The sequence below is a fragment of the Nycticebus coucang genome, unplaced genomic scaffold (assembly GCF_027406575.1).
Source record: "Nycticebus coucang isolate mNycCou1 unplaced genomic scaffold, mNycCou1.pri scaffold_49, whole genome shotgun sequence".
In the NCBI taxonomy this organism is placed as follows: domain Eukaryota; kingdom Metazoa; phylum Chordata; class Mammalia; order Primates; family Lorisidae; genus Nycticebus; species Nycticebus coucang.
Genome location: NW_026515580.1, coordinates 1114120 through 1136665, shown reverse-complemented (window position 1 = coordinate 1136665; position 22546 = coordinate 1114120). Strand labels below are relative to the sequence as shown.

The 22546-nt window shown below is 42.3% G+C and overlaps 1 pseudogene; it reads left to right on the top strand.

Annotated features, from left to right (window-relative positions):
- The first annotated feature begins 2576 nt into the window (after positions 1–2576).
- Positions 2577–20904, top strand: LOC128579363 (monocarboxylate transporter 14-like; annotated as a pseudogene).
- The last annotated feature ends 1642 nt before the right edge of the window (positions 20905–22546 follow it).

Below are 22546 nucleotides of genomic sequence, written 5' to 3'. Positions count from 1 at the left end.
TGGGGCATTCTTCTTCCCCTTCTGGAATTCCTATAACTCGTATGTTGGAACGCTTCATAAAGTCCCATAATTCTGACAGTGAACGTTCTGCTTTCTCTCTCTTCTTTTCTGCCTCTTTTACTATCTGAGTTATCTCAAAAACTTTGTCTTCTACCTCTGAAATTCTTTCTTCTGCATGGTCTAACCTGTTGCTGATACTTTCCATTGCATCTTTAAGTTCCCTGATTGACTGTTTCATTTCCTTCAGCTCTGCTATATCCTTTTTATATTCTTCATATCGTTCATCTCTGATTTGATTCTGTTTTTGGATTTCCTTTTGGTTATTTTCCACTTTATTAGCAGTTTCCTTCATTGTTTCCATCATTTCTTTCGTTGTTTTCAACATGTGTATTCTAAATTCCCTTTCTGTCATTCCTAACATTTCTGTATAGGTGGAATCCTCTGCAGTAGCTACCTCATGGTCCCTTGGCGGGGTTGTTCTGGACTGGTTCTTCATGTTGCCTGGAGTTTTCTACTGATTCTTCCTCATGGGTGATTTCTTTTATCTGTTTCCTTGCCCTAATTTTCCTTTCACTTCCTCTTGCTCTTTACGTTCTCGTGCCTGTGGAAGTTGCGGGCGGGTTTATACAGATTGAACACACGCGACCACTTGCCGGTTTTCCACTGTTTTAGTCCTCCTCTTGGGGTCCAGAAGTCTCTCGCTGACTCCCTGTATCCTCTCAGGGGTGATGATAGGCAGATCCCACCAGCAAGAGATGTCTGGAGTCCTATATCCCCAGACTCACGGTGCCCAGATGCAAGGAAGCTGTTACTCGGCTGCCATCTTGCTCCGCCTCCAGCCCAGACCTAACTTTTAATGAAATATAATCAGTCACTTCATTCATATCCACAGCAGCCTTTTTGATGATAGCTGTCTGTATAATTAATTCTTGGTGGACACCATATTATGGTGAGGTCAATCCATAGGCCAAAAAAAGGTAATTTACTTGCAAGGTAGATTTAAAGCAGTCAGTTGTCAATCCTGGCTGCATATTGGATCTGCTTGTGGTGCTTTAAAAAACCCCATCGTTTGCCAAAATGGAATTAGACAAAAAAAAAAAAAATTATTTTTAAAATAAAAAAAAAAGACAAAACCCAATGTTCACATTGCACCAGAAACATTAAATCAGAATCTCTTGGGATGGGCTCCAAGAGTCAGAACTATTTTTTTAAGCTCCTAAGTGACTCCAGTGTTCAACCAAGGCACAGCACCATTGATTGAAAGGCTCCTAACTCTTCCTGCTAAGGTTCACCTCAGATTCTCCTGTGCTCACCTGAGCTTTTTCCAACCTATCACCTGCTGGGGTAGGCAAAACATGTTGATTTCCTGAGAGTGTTCCTGGCAGCAACATAACAATTTATTATGTGGGAGATGATCCAAGATTCAGATTCCTTCCAAAGAGGAAAAGTCTGATAATGAGTATGCTCTTATTCCCAAACCCTGAATTACTCTACAGAAGCGTGAGTCATGGCCAAAGGACAGAACCCAACTGTATATTCTCCTCTCCCTAGATGATGTGGGGAGTTCTTTTATTTTGTTGAAATGGCAATTCTATTTTGGAGCTACTAGCAGACCATCACCAAGCAAAGGTTAGAAAATGAAACTAAAAGTCAGAAAGCTTGGGTTTTAATTGTTTTTAAGGTACGATTTTGTAACTGTGGAGGCATCAGTTTTGTGGGTCTGGCTTTGCCCATCTGCAAATCATAAATGCCTGAGGCTCCAAGCAAGCAAGAGTTGGTTAACTAACAACATAATGTTTTTATCAGTAAAGCAGTTAATTCTTTTCGATTCATGAAATTCCACCAGGCATGAATATTTGCACTGATTTGGGAATTAACTCCTTTTGTTATCTCCAAATGCCACCTTAATGCAATTTTCAGAGACATACAGCGTCTCAGAGAAACTTGCTCTGGGTCCTTTCTGTAATGTGGAAAATATGATTGTGCTATTGAACTATGCTCTCTTGACCTTTCAAAGGGCTATTAACAGCAGGCCAACAAGTCATGCATTTTTCTCTTTTTTACCCACTTATCCATGTTTGGTGTGGTCAAGTGACCAGGAGTTTAGAAAAATAAAAATATGTGTGAAAAAATCAAAGAAACATCTTTAACTTATGCTATATGAATTTCACTTGCCCCCAGTAATTCACTCAAATGTTTATATGAATGTGCTTATTTTATGTATTATTTCCATAATGTGCATATTTTATGCTATACATCATATATATATATAAATAGGCTATTCTAAGATGTTTATCTACTGGATTATTTCCTATAATGTAACAGGGTTAATTAAATCAATAAGTCTTTACCAACATAATTTTTAGGATTAGGTCCTCTGAAAACCACTAGAAAAAAAAAAAGAAAGAAAGAAAAGAAAAAAACTTGTTAGCAGACTGTATGCAAATATGCATATAAATACATTAGAACTTTAAAGGAAAATTTTATTTCAGTTTGGGTTAACAAGAAGTAGCTCTTGAGAGTTTAACAAGTTTTTAACTTGAAATATTCCCACCTGCATATAGGGTTTAATCACCATGCATGGTAATAATGATCAAAAATTAGATAATTAAAATGTACCATCTTACTGAATATTGGGTATTATACATCCCTCCCATTGTATTGTAAGAGCTGGACTGCTATTTGAAAAAGGAATCATTGATCACAAGTGAGCATTCAGCTTCAGAAATTTCCCCAATCAGGAAGGTAGCAAGGAGGGTTGACAATTAAAAACTAGAATATCAAAGCAAAGGACACAAATCAGAATGTGTATCACAAAGTATGGCACTGCTATAAGGACTGTCCCATCTTGCATGACAAAACGTACTCCTGAATCTTCACATGGGGCCATAAAAACACAGCCTGGGGAGTCCAGATGGGAGCGTGCAGGTCAGCAGGGGCTGGAGGGTGAATACAGCCAAGACGATGTCTTACATTTGGGTGTCCTCTTGAAAACAGGCAATCCATTCCCTATCTGAAGCATGGGAGTTCTGAGAACCCGCTTTGTGTGCTCCTTTTAGGTCTGGAATCAAAACTTTTGCGTAAACACAGATAATGTAAAGGAGGCCAGGAGTGTGAGCCTGCTGAACAGGGGCCACGACTATACAACTCCAGCCAATTTTGACCCTGGAAAGATTGTCTGGGTAGCCACTGTATTTTTTGTGAATTCTCTTAATTTTTAAATGTTGGCAACAAAGCCCAGACTTTTCTTTTTTTTTGTAAGACAGAGTCTTGCTCTGTTGCCCGGACTAGAGTGATGTGGCATCATAGCTCACAGCAACCTCAAACTCTTGGGGTCAACAGATGCTCTTGCCTCAGCCTCCTGAGTAGCTGGGACTACAGTCACCCAACACAACGCCTGGATAGTTTTTCTATTTTTAGTAGAAACAGGGTCTCACTTTTGCTCAGGCTTGTCTCTAACTCCTGAACTCAAGCAATCTGCTCCTGCTCAGCCTCCCAGAGTGCTAGGATTTCAGACATTTTTAAAAATTAATTTGGGATCAACAAAATGCATCACAGGTGGATATAGCCCTAGACCACTAGTTCAGGACCTCTGTTGTAGACAAAAGAATGAATATTTATTTCAGGTCTGCCTTTGATGAAAACCCAGAACCTTGTGCTCTGTGATGAAATTATTTAATGCCATCTCTGCACACTAATGTTTTTTTGTCATATAAAGCAATGTGGGAGGCGACACCTGTAGCTCAGTGGGTAGGGCACAGCCACATACACCCAAGCTGGCAGGTTTGAACCCAGCCTGGGCCAGCTAAACAACAATGATAACTGCAACCAAAAAATAGCTGGGTGTTGCAGCGGGCACCTGTAGTCCCAGCTACTTGGAAGGCTGAGGCAAGAAAATCACTTAAGCCCAAGAGTTTGAGGTTGCTGTGAGCTGTGATGCCATAGCACTCTACTGAGGGCCACATAGTGAGATTCTGTCTCAAAAAAAAGCACTGTCATGTTAGTACCACACACTAACCGATTGTGCCACTGGAGCATTAAGACTCGGTGCCTGTGGCTCAAGCGGCTAAGGTGCCAGCTACATACACCTGAGCTGGCGAGTTCGAATCCAGCCTGGGCCCACCAAACAACAATGATGGCTATAACCAAAAAATAGCCGGGCATTGTGGCAGGTGCCTGCAGTCCTAGCTACTTGGGAGGTGGAGGCAGGATAATCGCTTGAGCCCAGGAGTGTGAAGTTGCTGTGAGCTGTGATGGCACAGCACTCTACCCATGGTGACAGCTTGAGACTCTGTCTCAAAAAAAAAAAAAAAGCAATGTGGGATTTTTTGTTTTGTTTTGTTTAACAGCTCTAATAACATTTTATTATTTGTCTTCACATGAAGATTTACTAAGAAATAATGAAAATCAAGTGCCATTAGTCAATTCCATTTCCCTTGCTCTGTGACAGGACCTTTCATCGGCCTGTTCATCAACACCTGCGGCTGCCACCGGACGGCCATAGTGGGAGGGCTGGTCAACTCCCTGGGCTGGGTGCTGGGCGCCTATGCCGCCAATGTGCACTATCTCTTCCTTACCTTCGGAGTGGCAGCCGGTAAGCGTGTGGATTTGTGTTAATGTGATTTTAAATGTTTCACTGGGCATTTTGGCAACTAATTTAGCTGTAGAGAAAAGAGATCCATTGAAATGCTTAGTTTTGTTTCCTCCATCCCACCCCAACCCCACCCCACACTCCAGGAAATGCTTTATAAGATGTCCAATATGCCTTCAGTGGGAAAAACCAACCTAACAACAGCACTTGTTTGACCTAATAGAATCAAATTAAATTTCCCTTTCTCCTATGAAGAAAAGGAGGGTAATGGTGCAGACTGAGGTGAACAAATATCATTCTCTTTTAATAACAGCAGAATCAAGCACAAGTCACAGAATAACCATTTATTCCTTCAGCTCTGTTCAAATGAATGAAATAGCACAAAACCCACATACACAGAGATTCTCTACAAAGCAAATGCAGAGCACAGTTAGGGTGTCATTCCCCAGGGAAGAGGCTGAAATTGGCTGCCAGGCAGTACAGTTGCATTATTTGCTCTGCAAAATATTAATATATTCCCAGCCAGAATTTCCTTTCTCAACAGGTAATGGGATTTACACGGGTAAGTACTTACTTGTACAATTATATTTTAATGAACCTAATTCAGCTCCACTTTTTGAGTACAGTACTTGTATCCGCATATACATACATATCCTAATGCATGTGTTAGCACAAAAGTTAGTTTGGAATTCTGGCTTTTTTTTGAGACAGAGCCTCACTATGTCACCCTTGGTAGAGTGCTGTGTCGTCACAGCTCACAGCAACCTCCAACTCTTGGGCTTAAGTAATTCTCTTGCCTCAGCCTCCCAAGTAGCTGGAACTACAGGCACCCACCACAAAGCCTGGCTATTTTTTGGTTGCAGTTGTCATTGTTTAGCAGGCCCAGGCCAGGCTCAGACCCACCAGCCTCGGTGTATGTGGCCGGCGCCCTGCTCACTATGGGCACGGAGCCCTGGCTTTTTCTTTTTTAACCCACTTATTATCTGTGTGAACTTTGGGCAAGTTATTTAGCCTACTTTTGCCTTAGTTTCCCTATCTGCAAAATGGGGGTAATGAAAAGTACCTGGCTTACGTGGTTGTTGGAATGATTAAATGAGATAATTTGTATAAAGCAGTTGGCACATAACAAAGTGCTCAGTAAATGTTAGCTCGTATATCAATATGGCATTTTATTATATTTTGTATAAAAGCTTAAGTATATGCCTTATGACAGTAGGAGAAGGTGAACATAAAAACCTACTGTTGGCCAGGCACAGTGGCCCACGCCTGCAATCCCAGCCTCGGAGTATCTGGGGAGAAACGTGGAATCCACTGACTTAATGTGTTGGTGTTTGACTGTGTAGGTTATGACTTGATCCCAAAAGTGGGGACATGAGATTTATTCTCCTCATGCAGAGATTGCTATGGTTACTCTGTTTAAGTGGAATTGTATTTCTTGGAGTTCATCGCTTACTAATTCTCAAATAGTATGATCTCTGTATTCATTCACTTATCTACTGTGCAAATATTTTTGGAGCCCAAGAAGTAGGAAGGAAATCGGGAGGCTGGTGAAAGGAGAGTTTCATGAAGCACTACTTCTGTCACTTTTTATACATGAAAAACAAAATGAATAAAGTGTCTGAAAATTAATTTACCCATATTTCTCCAATAACTATATTTCAGTGGAAAATTCAGTTGAGTCAGTTAGGTTACACATGCAGAATGCAAATGTTGGGATTAGCATTCTGGGAGGCCAAGGCAGGTGGATTGCTTGAGCTCAAGAGTTGGAGACCAGCCCGAGCAAGAGTAATACCCTATCTCTAAAAATAGCCAGGCATTATGCCAGGCACCTGTAGCCCAGCTACTTGGGAGGCTGAAGCACGAGGATTGCTCCAGGTTGAGGTTGAGGTTTGAGGTTGCTATGAGCTATGATGCCATGGGAATCTACTAAGGGGAACAAAATAATTCTGTCTCAAAAAAAATAAAAATAGTCTCAGCACCCACAGCACAGTGGTTACGGCACCAGACACATACACCGAGGCTGGCAGGTTCAAACAACCCAGGCTTGCTAAAACAACAATAACTGCAAAAAAAAAAAAAAGCCAGGCATTGTGGTGGGTGCCTGTAGTCCCAGCTACTTGGGAGGCTGAGACAAGAGAATCACTTAAGCCCAAGAGTTGGAGGTCGCTGTGAGCTATGACACCATATCACTCTACTGAAGGCGACATAATAAGACTCTGTCTCGAAAAATAAATAAATAAAAATTAAGAAAAATAAATTTAAAAAAGTTTTTTAAAAAAACATTTGAGACATTTGGAAATTTAAACACCTTTGGATTTTTTTTTTTTTTTTTTTTTTATAGAGACAGAGTCTCACTTTATGGCCCTCTGTAGAGTGCCGTAGCCTCACACAGCTCACAGCAACCTCCAATTCCTGGGTTTAAGCGATTCTCTTGCCTCAGCCTCCCGAGCAGCTGGGACTACAGGAGCCCGCCACAACACCCGGCTATTTTTTGGTTGCAGTTTGGCCGGGGCTGGGTTTGAACCTGCCACCCTCGGTATATGGGGCCGGCGCCTTACTGACTGAGCCACAGGTGCCGCCCCACCTCTGGATATTTAATGATAACAAGTTATTCATTTTATTCAGATGAGATAATGATATGATTATGCGGTTTAAAGAATCCTTACATTATATTTGGAGATTTATACTAAAATATTTGCACATGGCCAGGTGCAATGGCTCACACCTGTAATCCCAGCACTGTGGGAGGCCAAGGTGGAAGGATTGCTTGAGCTTAGGAGTTTGAGACCAGCCTGAGCCAGAGTCAGACCTCATCTCTAAAAATAGATGGGCCTTGTTGCGAGCACTTGTAGTCCCAGGTATTTGGGAGGCTGAGGCAAGAGAATCAATTGAGCCCAAGATTTTGAGGTTGCTGTGAGCTATGACACCATGCACTCTACCCAGGGTGACAAAGTGAGACTCTGTCTCAAAAAAATAAAAAATAAAACATTTGCACATGAAATAATATATTTGGGATTTTCTTCAAAATAGTATGAAGACTGGGCATAATGGCTCAAGTCTATAATCCTAGCTTTTTGGGAGGTCGAGGTGGGAGGATAGCCTGAGGCTAGGACTTTGAGACCAGCCTGGGCAACATAGCAATACCCCATCTTTAAAAAAATAGAAAAGTGGGCGGCGCCTGTGGCTCAGCGGGTAGGGCGCCAGTCCCATATGCCGGAGGTGGCGGGTTCAAACTCAGCCCCGGCCAAATTAAAAAAAAAAAAATAGAAAAGTTAGCTGGGGGGCGGTGCCTGTGGCTCCATGAGTAGGGCGTCGGCCCCATATACAGAGTGGGGTGGGTTCAAACCTGGCCCTGGCCAAACTGCAACAACAACAACAACAACAACAAAAAATAGCTGGGTGTTGTGGTGGGCACCTGTAATCCCAGCTACTCAGGAGGCTGAGGCAAGAGAATTGCCTAAGTCCAAGAGCTGGAGGTTGCTGTGAGCTGTGATGCCACAGCACTCTATGGGGGGCAACAAAGTGAGACTCTGTCTCAAAAAGAAAGAAAGAAAGAAAAGTTAGCCGGGAATGGTGGCACACTTCTGTAGTCTCCACACTCGGGAGGCTGAGGCAGGAGGGTCATTGAGCCCAGGAGCTGGAGGTGCAGTGAGCAATGATAACAGAGCTGCACTCTAACCCAGGCAGCAAACAAAATCTGTGTTTAGGTGTCCTTTTGTCTTTTACAAAGAGGGAGCCAGCACATAGAGAACATTTTGTAAATACTGTATTTTATAAAATTTTGTAATGACTATTTTATGGATAAAGGTACGTTTAGCTATAATTTCCCATTTCCCCTATGTAAGGAGACTTTATGGACAACTTTTGGGATATCTTATAATACAAAGAAGGGAGTAGGGTGTAGGAGATGTGGAGAGGGAAAGACTAGCCATGAGTTGGTAATTGTTGAAGCTGATCAGTATTTGAAGATTCATTAAATCATTCCTTTTTTTAAAATCTTACTTTGGGCTGGGTGAAGTGGCTGGTGACTATAATCCTAGTACTCTGAGAGGCCAAGGTGGGCAGATTTCTTGAGCTTGGGAGTTCAAGACCAGCCTGAACAAGAGTGAGACTCTGTCTTTACTAAAAAGTGAAAAAAATTAGCTGGGCATTGTGGCAGATGCCTGTATACCAGCCACTCAGGAGGCTGAGTCAGGAAGATCGTTTGAGCTCAGGAGTTTGAGGTTGCTGTGAGCTATGATGATGTCACAGCACTCTATCCAGGGCAACAGAGTGAGACTCTGTCTCTAAATAAATAAATAAAATAGAATTTTACTTTGTGGGCTGGAGGGGTGGCTTGCACCTGTTAATCCTAGCACCCTGGGAAAGCCAGGGTGGGAGGATCACTTGAGCTCAGGAATTGAAGACCAGCCTGAACAAGAGCAAGATCCTGTCTCTACTAAATACAGAAAAATTAGCTGGGCCTTGTGGCAGGTACCTGTAGTTTCAGCTACTTGGGAGGCTGAGGCAAGAGGAACACTTGAGCCCAGGAATTTGAAGTTGCTGTGACCTAGGCTGATGCCTTGACACTCTAACCTGGGGCAACAGAGTGAGACTCAGTCTCAGAAAGAAAAAAAAGCTTACTTTGAATTTGATTTAAACTGTTTCATTAGCCAATAGCGTTGTCTTTGACTTACCAAGGGGAAAGCTGAGCTTCAGAGTGTTTACCTTCACTGATCAAATCAAATGGCTACCCATGGGGAGTACAGCCAGGATTTGAACCTAAGGCCATCTGGGTTTTTTTAGTACACATCATCCCAATTCTATCCCAGGGCAATAATCTTATGCCACAATATTTAATCTTAAAGAATTTCTTGGTTCTTTTAGAAATACAGTAACTAGTTTCTCAAAATAGCCAGAGATCCATTCATCTTGCTGCTGAAGTTTTTATACTTTAACCTTGGAAATATAAAATTAATCATATATGAAAAATGTTGCTTTAAAATCATATTTTAAAATAACATTATTTCATCTTCCCATAGAATTGTCTTTCATTCATCTCATTCCTTATGTGGCAGGTACTGTTTTAGGCTATTGACACAAATACATCGGTGAACAAAACAGAAAAAACTCCCTGCCCTCATGGAGCCTATAGACTAGCAAAGGGAGATATAGGGAAAGAGCACAAACAGTACATACAGAAGTAAATTTTATATTACTAAGTACCATAGTTAAAAGAAAAGGCAGATAGGGTAAAGGAGATTGGGAATGGGGATGGTGGGCAGGGGGAGGGTTGCATTTTAAATAGAGTGGTCAGAATGGACTTCACTAAGAAGGTAAGAGATGAAAACAAATAATAAAAATAAAAAGAAGGTAAGAGATGAGCAGGAGAAGTGGGCCTAAGTCCTAGGTCTGCCTGAGAGTAGGAAGGCTCCATTTGACAACCAGCTTATCCAAAGGGAGGAAGTCCCCCAAATTCATATTAGCTATAGCAATCTGTAAGGAATTTTCATTTCTCAGAGGGTATTCACTTAACATACTAGGTTTAGGGTTTTTTTGTTGTTGTTCTTGTTGTTGCTGCTGCTGTTTGTTTTGAGATAGACTCTCTCTATGCCCTTGGTAGAGTGCTGTGGCGTCACATCTCACAGCAACCTCAAACTCTTGGGTTTAACTGATTCTCTTGCCTCAGCCTCCCACATAGCTGGGACTACAGGGGCCCTCCATGATGCCTGACTATTGTTGTTGTTGTTGTTGTTGTTGCCATTGTTATTTGGCAGGCCCGGGCTGGGTTCGAACCTGCTAGCCCCAGTATATGTGGCTGGCGCCCTGACCCTAATCCCACGACATTCAACATCCCCATGTGTAAAACAGTGATAACCACAGCTGCTTTAGGGGTTATTGTGGAAACCGAATCAGGTAGAGCGAGCAAAGCAAGTGGCAGTGACTTGGAGGTCACTCAGTGGGAGTTATTATTGTATTTGTATGTGTGATTGCTGTGGTCTCCTTCCAAATTCAGATAATTCTGAAACTGTTAAATGATGCTGAACTGGGGAGGTTTCAGCTTTGGAGAGTGATGCTGGTCAAAGCCTCTTGCATTCTGTCATGCTGTTCCCCAGTGTCACAGGTGCTGCATGTTGGGACCACGTGGGCCCCGTGATCATCCCAAGCAGGTTTCCGCCTGCCTATACCTGGAAGTTGAGAACACAATCTCCTGAGTAGTATTTTCTTAATAGACTTCATTTTTTTAAAAAAAAGAAATTTTCAGGCTCGGCGCCTGTAGCTCAGCAGCTAGGGTCCCAGCCACATACACCAGAGCTGGCAGGTTCGAATCCAGCCCAGGCCTGCCAAACAACAATGACAACTACAACCAAAAAATAGCCAGGCTCCCCAGCTACTTGGGAGACTGAGGCAAGAGAATCTCTTAAGCCCAAAAGCTTGAGGTTGCTGTGAGCTGTGATGCCACAGCACTTTACCCAGGGCGACATAGTGAGACTCTGTCTCAAAAAAAAAGAAGAAGAAGAAATTTTCAGTTCTCAGAAAAATTGATTATGTGGCAGGTACTGTACTGTACCGTCAAGTACAGAGGCCACCAGCATTTTGTTTTGTCAATGTAAATAATAAACTACCTATTTTCCTTGTTTTCATACAATTACAAATCAATGATACCATAAGGATCATGTAGTATGGACATTAGGTAGCTGTGTATATTTATGGGCACATTATAATTCCTTTTATTCTTCCAATTAATTTGTAACCAAATTAGCCTTTTCCTGAGGCTTCTGCAAATTGCATGGCGTCACTCCTCATCCCCTGGCACATAGGCAATTAGCAGAAGCCTAAGACAACAGAGCCCGGCCCCTTGGAGAAGCCATTCTTTTTTTTTTTAGAGACAGAGTCTCACTTTGTTGCCCACCCTCCATAGAGTGCTATGGTCGTTTAATTCACACCAGGTCTCCTGGCTGCAGGGACTCCAAGTGAGGATTTGTTGCACCTTCCCCACCATGGGTGTCGTCAGGATGATGGTGTAAAGTTCTTTCTACTTTGGTTTGAGAGCGATCAGGTTCTGATTCTGGACCTAGACTTGGGCCCCTCAAGTCCCCTTGGTCCCCTGTCATAGCTCACAGCAACCTCCAGCTCTTGGGCTTAGCTGATTCTCTTGCCTCAGCCTCTTTTTTCTTTTTCTTTCTTCTTCCTTTGTTTTTTTTTTTTTTTTTTTTAACAAATCCCTAAGCACCTACTGTGTGTTCTGGTCAGTCTTAGGTGCACTGGTGGTGAAGATACAGACCCAGCTCTGCCCACGTAGAGCTAAGACTCTGACGTGACAACACGGCTTCATGTTGCTATTGCGGGCACGTGTCCTCAAGCCCGGCTGGGAGAAACGATGAGCAAGAAACCTGCTCTTGGGATGGTCCTCCTGGTCTTTATTATCAGTTCTTCTTATTTAAAATGACTATTGTTGGCTAGGCACAGGGCTCATGCTTGAAATCCTAGCACTCTCAAAGGCCAAGGTGGGTGTTTCTCTTGAGCTCAGGAGTTAGAGACCAGCCCGAACAAGAGTGAGACCCTGTCTCTACTAAAATAGAAAAAATTAGCCTGGCACTGTGGCAGCACCTGTAGTCCCAGCTACTTGGGAGGCTGAGGCAAGAGGATCACTTGAGTCCAAGAGTTTGCGTTTGCTGTGGGCTGTGACACTAGGGCACTCAACCCCAGGGTGAAAAAGTGACGCTCTGTCTCAACAAAAAATAAATAAAATCATTATTATTTCTTTGTAGAAAGAAAAAGTACAGGTAGACATTAATGTAAGGTAATGCGGATGATCTTTAAATGCCGTGAATTTGGGAAACAGCCACTGATGTAGCCTGTGCCTTTTCTTCCCTCTCAACCCGCGCAGGCCTGGGCAGCGGGATGGCCTACCTGCCAGCCGTGGTCATGGTGGGGAAGTATTTCCAGAAGAGACTAGCCCTGGCCCAGGGCCTCAGCACCACGGGGACTGGGTTCGGCACGTTCCTAATGACCGTGCTGCTTAAGTACCTGTGCGCCGAGTACGGGTGGCGGAACGCCATGTTCATCCAGGGTGCCGTCTCCTTAAACCCGTGTGTTTGCGGGGTGCTCATGAGGCCCCTCTCCCTTCCCAAAGACAGAAACAACCCAGGGGGAAAAGATCCGGGGGTCCTCCCCACAGTGCTCTCCATGGAATCTGTGAAGTCAGACGGACGGCTGGGGGGAACAGAAGAGAAGCGTGGGGGGCTTGGGAACGAGGAGACCCTTTGTGACCGTCAAGCCCAGGAGAGCCCAGAAGAGGCCTGGCACAGGAAGAACATGTGTGCCCTGCGGGTTCTGAAGGCAGTCAGCCAGCTGACCCTGAGTGTCAGGAGGGGCTTCTCTGACTGGTACTCCGGCTACTTTGGGACAGCCTCGCTCTTTACCAACCGGATGCTTGTAGCCTTTATTTTCTGGGCTTTGTTTGCATACAGCAGCTTTGTCATCCCTTTCATTCACTCCCTGAAATAGTCAATCTGTATAATTTATTGGAGCAAAATGATGTTTTCCCTTTGACTTCAATTATAGCAATAGTTCACATCTTTGGGAAGGTGATCCTGGGCATCGTGGCTGACTTACCTTGCATCAGCCTTTGGAACCTCTTCCTGATGGCCAACTTCACCCTCGTCGTCAGTATTTTCATTCTGCCGTTGATGCACACGTATGCTGGCCTGGCGGACATCTGTGCACTAATAGGCTTTTCCAGTGGTTATTTCTCCCTAATGCCTGTCGTGACTGAAGACCTTGTTGGCATCGAACACCTGGCCAACGCCTACGGCATCATCATCTGTGCCAATGGCATATCTGCATTGCTGGGACCACCTTTTGCAGGTAAACTCTCTAAGGGTTAAAGACCTCAGTGGGCACGTAGATAGTGAGGGCACGTTGTCATTAATAGTATAATGAATATTATACTGAACTTTGAACTTTCGATCCTTCTGCACACGCTAAAGCAGCCAGGCTGGTAAATCAAGGAAACAAAGAAGTGGGGACCAGGGGACACAGCAGGGTCCCTGCCCAGCTCCAGCTGATTTCTGTCACCAAGAGATAGTGAAGATTGTTGTCAGATCTTATTGTTGCTTTTTTTCCCCTAAAAGAAACTAGAAATCTAGACTTTGGGGTGGCATTTTTAGATTTTCCAAACAGCATGCTCAGTTCCACAGAACACAGCCATGGTTTGGCCCTATATTCATTTCCTAACACTCCTGTAATAAATTGCCATAACCTTAGTGTCTTAAAACAGTACAACTCTGGAGGTTGAAAGTCCAAAATGGGTCCCATGGGGCTAAAACCAAGGGTTGGCAGAGCTTCACTCCTTCAGGAGGCCCTGGGGGAGTTTTTTTCCTTGCTTGGTCTAAGCCAGAAGCATCATCTTTCCCTTGCTCTCGCTCCCTGCCTCCTTCTTTTACTTATAAGGATTACACAGAACTCACCTGGACAGCCCAGAGTCATCTGCTCATCTCAAAATCTGTAGCTTGAGCACATCTGCAAAGTCCATTTTGCCTTGTTAGTTTACACATTCACAGCATCCAGGGCCGCAGGCCTAAAGGCCACCAGTTGGCAATACCAAGAATAAAATCTGTTCCTTGTATTCACCTCAGTTCACCCAAGAATGTGCTTCCTGCAATGGGCTTACCAGGAGTCACGGGCACTGAAGAGTCTTGTGTCCGGGCCAGTAACTCCCTGAAAATGTCATTGTGAACTGGGTTAGGCTATGTGGCAAAGGCAAGTTAGGGTCGGGGAGGTGGACTGAAGCTCCAAGATACCAGGTACTGTGCAAAAGTGACAAGTCTATCCTGTGTCCAAGAATTGGAAGCAGAGCCCATGTCAGGTGGCAGGGGCTGGGGCCCAACCTCAACACAAAGTGCTCTATGCAGGTGGCTGTCAGAGGGCGAACAGGACCAGTGGTGACTGTCAGCTCTGCGGAGGTGGCCGTCAGAGGGCGAGCCAGACCAGTGGTAACTGTCAAAGACCCCAGACTTAGTGGAACCCCACCTGTTCAGACGTCCTCCCTCCCTGCCCACCTCTGCCTGTCTGGCTTCTCCCTGTTCTTCGTTTTCCTGTCCTCTGGCAGGAATACCTCTCCCCAGTAGGTGGGGAAACCCCATGGTGCAGGACAGAGCCTTCCCTGCTCCTTCCTTCCCAATCTCTCTATAAATCCTAAAGTCATCTCCTGTCTTAGGACCCCACTGGCACAGGGATCCGCCAACAAACATCTATAAGTCCCTGTTGCAATCCAAAGTTCACGAAATTATGGATTTTTGTCTATTCAGCTAACAAATGGCAGCTAGCTGACTAAAGGTTTAAGCCCCAAGAGTCACTTTAGGAACCCCCATGGCTACCTATGGGCTTCTTCCTGGATCAGGCTGCTCCTGTTGTCTGTGCATGGAGATAAGATGCAGCATTTTAGGTAACAGTAACCGTAGCAGTGTAGCAAACTGCTTTGGCAGTTGAAAGAGCTGAAAGTGCTCACTGATCTCATTGTGCAGAGTTTTCTATCAGGCAGGGATACATTTGATTATAAGAGAACACCTTAACAATGATAGTTTAAACAGACTTGTGTCATATAACTGGAATATAGAGTCCAGGCACTGGCTGATATTGAGACAGTGTCTTGGGATCTTCTTTGGCCTTTTCCTCTTGTTGCCTCCTGATCCCATAATGGATGCTGTAGCACCAGCCATTACAACATTGTTTATAACAGGGAGGAGGTAGGGGGGGAAAGGCTCAGTCCCAGCAGAATTCCACTTACATCTGATTGGCTAGAGCTATGTCACTAGTCCAGACTTCAAGAAGAGCTGTGATTTGGGGTTTTTTGCTTTCCAGCCTCTGTATCAGAGGAAGGAAAAGAGAAAAGAACGGGGATTGTGGGTTGGGTCAGTTAACCAATGCAACCTGTTAGAGATGTTTAATGTCCATTGAGGCTACAAGGACATAGGAGTAGCTCCTCTACCCTCTTGTCATAGGTCCTTCAGAGACATTGTGTGCAGAAATGGAATTTGTCACTAATTTGTACACCATAGGGTCAGAGTGTCTGCCAATGTGAGGGCCTAAATGACCACATTGAATTCTTATTAGAGATTCAAGATGGGCTGGAAATTATTACTTAGCTGGGTTTGTTGCAAGGAAAATTACTGTTCACATTACCTGTTCTAAAAAATGGTTCAGAAATAAGTGTCTTTTCCATTTCTCAAAGAGGTTTCTGCTGGCATTAAAAAGACTTGGTACAATGTACTGCCATGGTAGACAATGACGCATTTTCACTTAGGAGACGAATGTAATGTACAGTCAGAGATATTGAGCAGACATTTCATCCATGCCTCTAAGCAACATGAACATCTCGAGCTGGTTCACCTATGGAATTGCTGTGCCTTCAGATTTGGCTGACAAGAATAAGACACATTACCTCCTCCAGGCCACAGAATCTAACACCTTAAAACAATTTGCAGTGTTGTTCATCAAGGGCTGGGAGTACTTATTTTTTTTTTATTTTTTATTTTTTGGTTTTTGGCCGGGGCTGGGTTTGAACCCGCCACCTCCAGCATATGGGACCAGCGCCCTACTCATTGAGCCAGAGGCGCCGCCCCGAGTACTTATTTAATAATAAGAAAAACAGCTATTATTTCTCATTTGACAGACTCAAATGAGAAAGAATGCAATTTAATAGGGAGCCAGGTTTTACTTTGAAGCTGTTGATTTGATTTGATTTGATTTGAATTGGTGGTTGGGTCAGAGTTGCCAAGGCTGCTGGGTTCCAAATCAAGGAACCAAGATCCGACTTTGAGGGGCAGGCCGGGAAGGATGAGTGGGGAAGGCAGTTTGTCGGAAAGGGTTGTGTCAATGCATGCTGTTGGTCAAAACCCAGGTAAAGCACTGTGTCTCCTGACCTGCTCTGCGCTGTCTTGGTGAGTCCAAAATAGCAGAAATATTAAAATAGACAGCAAAGGGAGAGGACAGGACCTGGAGTTATTTATGAATAAATCTTAAAGGTTGGAGGAAACCTGTGGGACCGATTCAACATAAAATTGAGGACAACTCCTGTAATTTGTACATATTAAATAGTTCGGTGAAGTTGGGTGTACTTTTTTTAAAAATTGACATATGAGTTACTTTTGAAACTTGGTGGGTATATGGGGATGCTTTTACTTTTAGAGGAAAGAGACAAGATTTTTTTTTTAACTAATGAATTTAAGGCTGTAGCAATACTTAGAAGACATTTTCTATATTGTGCAAAGTAAAGATGAGGGATGGGGTGGAGAGAAGGGGGTTCTAGGGTGCTCTGTGGGGATGGTATTTATTACTGTCCCCACCAGAAGGCAGAACAGGATATGTACAGAAAGAACCGAGAGAAATGCACTTGATACTCCCAAATCTTCAGCGTGGCCTGTGCTGGTGAGTAAGCTGGGGCAGCAGGGGAGAGATGTAGCCAGAGGCCACATCACAGAGGCCGGGAACTTAAAGTCAACCACCTCAAACAAAAAAGTAAATAAATAGTCTGAACTAGAGATAAGTTAATTTTCCAGTCAGGTAGGATTTTGCTCTATTTCTGCGGTTCACTTTAAGCAGCAATAAATAATAGTTCAACTTGTTTCAGCTGTCAGGGCTTGCTACTGAGAACCATCATTTCTGTGCTCAATCACTTGATCATACAGGAGTTAGCTGTTAAAATAACACAGTCATCTGGGAGGTGCCTGTGGCTCAGTGAGTGGGGCACAGGACCCATATACGGTAAGGGTGGCGGGTTCAAACCCGGCCCCAGCCAAACTGCAACAAAAAAAAGAAAAAATAAATAACATAGTCAGCTTTCATATGAGATGAGCAGAACAGGAGAACCTTTTTTGTATTTGTTAATTTTTTTTTTTTTTTAAGAGACAGAGTCTTACTTTATCGCCCTCGGTAGAGTGTCATGGCATCTCACAGCTCACAGCAACCTCCAGCTCCTGGGCTTAGGCGATTCTCCTGCCTCAGCCTCCCGAGCAGCTGGGACTACAGACGCCCGCCACAACGCCTGGCTATTTCTTTGTTGCAGTTCAGCCGGGGCTGGGTTCAAACCCGCCACCCTTGATATATGGGGCTGGTGCCCTACCTACTGAGCCACAGGTGCTGCCCTGTATTTATTAATGTTTTTACACTGTAGATTATAGATAGTCCCATCACGTACTCTCCATAGATCCACCCCACTCTGCACTGTCAACAGGTGAATTGTTCACTTTGGCACAGTTCACAGCCCTCCACAGCTGACCACTGAAACACGGAGTTGAGGTGGGGTGTATTTTTGTTCATATGTCAGTGTTGAGATTCAGTTCTGAAACCAAATCATTATTATTAGGTTATATTTAATTCTGTCTTTCTTGTTTTAATTTGTAGATTAAGAAAAGATGATACAGCATTTTACTGAGCCACTTTTGAAGAATCTGTTATTTTTTTCTGTATGAAATAACAAATGGAAAAACTTGCTTTACTTTGAAAGTAGATCCCGAATTCGTAGATTTAACTTGCTAAAAGAAAAGATGATAGATTTATTAAGTATTTGTTTTTCTTTAAATGTGAAATTTATAAAATCTGGAGATTTTTATTCTTTCTAGAACAGATATTTGCCCTCAAATGGGTAAATTCATTCATTCAGAATGAATGAAAATTCTATTGCCTTCTGCTTGACCTCTTTTGAGACACACGTTCTTTTTCTTTTTTTTATTGTTGGGTATTCATTGAGGGTACAATAAGCCAGGTTACACTGATTGCAATTGTTAGGTAAAGTCCTGAGACACACTTTAAACTTCTGAAGAAGGGTCTTGAAGATTTTGGAAAAGATTAGTGTTTGCGTTTGTGAAAAAAGATCATTGGATTCATTTTTCTGTTTTGGCTTGTGTCATCCTTCAAGTTAACCATAAGGTTCTCCCCAGGGGTCAGCCGGGTCCTGCTTCAGGTACCTTCCGAAATTCCTGAATGACTTAAAAGATGATCACAGCCACTCCAGGCATTGGAAACGTGGGTTTATATAGGAAATGGCTCACTGAAACATCTTGGCATTAGATGACATGTAAATTCTTTAAGAAATATGTACAGTAGCAATAAATACCTGCTTTGTGTTCGTGACTTTTGTTGTATTAACTATGGTGCATTAAATATGTTCTTTTTTTGTTTTGTAGGGTGGATCTACGACATGACACAAAAATATGATTTATCCTTCTATATATGTGGTCTGCTTTACATGGTAGGAATACTCTTCCTGCTCATTCAACCATGTATTTGAATCATAGAACAATACAGACGCAAATACATGGATGGTGCCCGTGTTTAGTGTGATGTAACGTCTCATGTCAGATTTCATTGTGATAACTCACACCTACCTCACGTGGTTGCTGTGAGGCACCTATGACAAAACGTGGGAAAGCACTTTGTGCAGTAGCTGGCATTGTCATTTATAAATGTCACTGTTATGGCCTCATTTGTAAGCAGGACTTGCCTCTGTGGAGACGCAATACAGAAGGTCTACGTGTGTTTAGAGATGATAATGTTCTTCAAAGACAGTGTATTAAATGATTGGTAGACATGCCCTAATAAAAACTATTCTTTCATCCTCTACTGGGACTAGGGTTTTAGAGTTTTTAAGGCAAAAACAGGGAATAAAAGGTTTTCAACTCAACTGCTTCTTTGTAAGGCAAAACTGAAGTCTCTCTATGCTTCTGGAAAGCTCTAGGATAAATGGATTTCAAGCACAAGAATATGACTCTATTCCACAAATTAATTATTACAGGGAGCTATTGGTCTACCACTATAAAACAAAGGCAGGCTGTAACAATTAAACACAGTTTATATTTTTATAAAAGAATTCTGTAGCTAGGGCATGTGATTTTTAAATCTTCCTCCAAGAGAAGGCATTTGCCATCAATCCTAGTTCAGTATTATCTCGTTATAAACTGAATCTTGAGACAAAACTTCAGTTAATAAATAATATTAATGATTTCCTTAGTGAAAGCTGTACATGAATTTGTATGCACAACCATTGAATCAAGGGCTACAATTCAAGCACTTTTATTCATATCATTAGTCTCTGACTTAGATTATGAGCATGATCTGGGTCTTCTAATAATTTTTCTGGATTTCTCCTCTCCCCAATATTACACACAACTAACTACTAATTGACATGTGAAGTTGGTGGTTAAATCACTTGTAAAGCATGTTGCTAATCCAAAATACGAGACCACTCGTATGTTGTTGACTACAGACCCCTGATGTAGACAACACTCTCCTAGGTATCACAGGGATGGAAAAACAAGCACCACGTGTGCTCAATGCCAAGTCAAAACTAGTAGATTAACAACTACAGGCTCCTTCAAAGTCCCAGTTAAATTTAAGAAGCGGGGAGGGGCAGAGGGCGCAGCAAGTTCCACCCAAAGGGAACAAAGCACCGGTATATGGCACCCTTCCTAACTGAAGGAAACAGCTACAACTGGGACTTTACCTTACAGATGCAAAGTAACCTAATTGTATAGACCTCCATGTTTATCTGAAATTTTAAAAAATATAAATCTTATATTTGTGACCATCAAGGAGTGAGGTTAATAAATGGATTGTCATTGGTCTAGATGTCACCTGTGCACCTGATGTTGGAGGAGTGGTAACACACAGCCCATCTCCAGTGCCTCTTGTTAAACAGATCATTCACTTGCCTGACAGCCTCATAGTTTTAAAAATAGTTCTCTTGATTGATTTTGTACAAAAGATAACTGTGATCCATGACATCAAATAAGGCTCTTGCATTATTTGAGATGTGTATTTTTCTATGCCAAGCATTTTTCAGACTACAGAATGTTCTTCCCAGAATCATTATAAAATTTCTGGCTGCCTTACTTGTTTACACATATTTTAAGACCATTTAAATTTCTACTTACAATTTGCTCATCATGCACCCCCCAAAATTCTTTAATATTATTGCCAGTGTCTGAGGTCAAATTTATCTAAAGTGAAGCACAGCCTATTCTCAATTATCCTTGGTAATCAGAGGCAGGAGTGCTACTAGGAATTGGAGTCACAGAATGTTACCCCAAACCTAATTTTAGCCGGCAGTTTCAGTTGTGCTCCGCCAAGTCCTTCCAAGCTGTGAATGAGGGATTCAGTGGACAAGCTTCCTTTTTATTTCATCTCCATTATTTCCTGCTCTAATGTCTAGTGGGAAGGGTTGTACATTGAAAGGGCCACCGAATAATAAAAGGCAGCTAATGGAAAGGAGAAACAAAAGCATAGCTGATATACACACTCAGTCTTACCTCCAATGAGTTGAGAATTGCCTGTAAATTAAATTATTGTAGATAATAAATTGCATGTTATACTCCATTTACCTCAACCCAGTCACCTGTTTTTTAACACTACAGCTTTGGCTGCTGTTAAAGAATCCAGCTCTCTATTTTGATAAAAGTAATCTTAAGAGCTGAAGCAGTGCTATATACATGTATAGTATATTGACCACAAAATTAGGATGATTAGGTTGAAGAACTTGTATATTTTAAAGTTGACTGCATCACTTCGTTACTTTTATTTTCTGACAACACCAAATTAACAAGAGGCAGTGTTAAATATTTTGAATGGTGCTATAGCCAATGCATTTGCATGTTCACGCTGCTGGCTGTACATCGCAAATATGAACTTTATCTCCAATAACCCAGCTCTGATTACATCCGAGTTAGACTCCCTGACATTCAGTTTGTACAGTTGTTTGTTGACTTACTATATTTTTGGAAGTGGTGACTTCTCACAAATCGGAAGTTCCTATATTACAAAAATACAGTGAGCACTGCTTGCAATATTCATGTTGACCACACAATAATAGAGAATGCTAGAAAGAATTACAGCAAATCTTTCCTGATTATGTTATTATTCACTGTTCTTTGAAGATATTTGTTAATTGTGTATTTACATTATGTGCTTAATAGTTTCCCCTCATATATCCAAATAATTTTTATTTGCATACAACTAAATAAATGTTGTCCTCTTTAAACATGGTCGGTGAGTTTTTGTATAAAACTCTATTTCTGGGGGGCAGGCCTTAAAGAGAATGCCCCTAAAATGTAGCTGTTGATTGATTATCTTTCCCCCAGAATAGTGTTTCTCTAGGTCTGGTCACAGAACCACCTGGAGAGGATCATAGAGGGCAACTGTGAAAAGTACTGAGTCCACATGTTAAATTTAAAATGCATACATCTTTTAATCCAGCAGTTGAATTTCTAAAATGTTTTCCTACAAATGAACACAAACAAACAAGGACTCTTTGCTTTATTGTTTGTTATATAAAAGACTGGAAACAATTTAAATATCCATCAATGAAGAACTGTTAAATTATGGTATGTGGCATAACCATATAGTGGAATTTATGCAACTCTTTTTTTTTTTTTTTTTTTTTTTGAGACAGAGTCTCACTATGTTACCCACAGTAGAGTACTGTAGCATCACAGCTTACAGCAACCTCAAACTCTTGGGCTTAAGCGATTCTCTTGCCTCAGCCTCCCAAGTAGCTGGGACTACAGGAGCCTGTGACAACATCCGGCTATTTTTTTTGTCACAGTTGTCATTGTTGTTTAGTAGGCCTGTGCCAGGTTTGAACCTGCCTGTCTGGGTGTATGTGGCTGGTGCCTTAACCACTGAGCAAAAGGTACTGAGCCAACAACTCTTTTTCTTTAAAGACATCTATTTAGGAAATAGTCTTCAAGGTATATTTCTAAAAGGAAAAAGCAAGATAGATGCTGGATGCAGGGGAATGGTAGCTCATGCCTGTAATTCCAGCTTTGAGGCAGGAGGATCACTTGAGCTCAGAGTTTTGAGGCCAGCCTAGGCAATAGAGCAAGACCCTTATCTCTAAATCCCCCCAAAAAAATGTAAAAGAAAAAAGCAAGATAGAGCAATATGTCTCTAAATTAGCAAATGCTCCAAATTAGATGT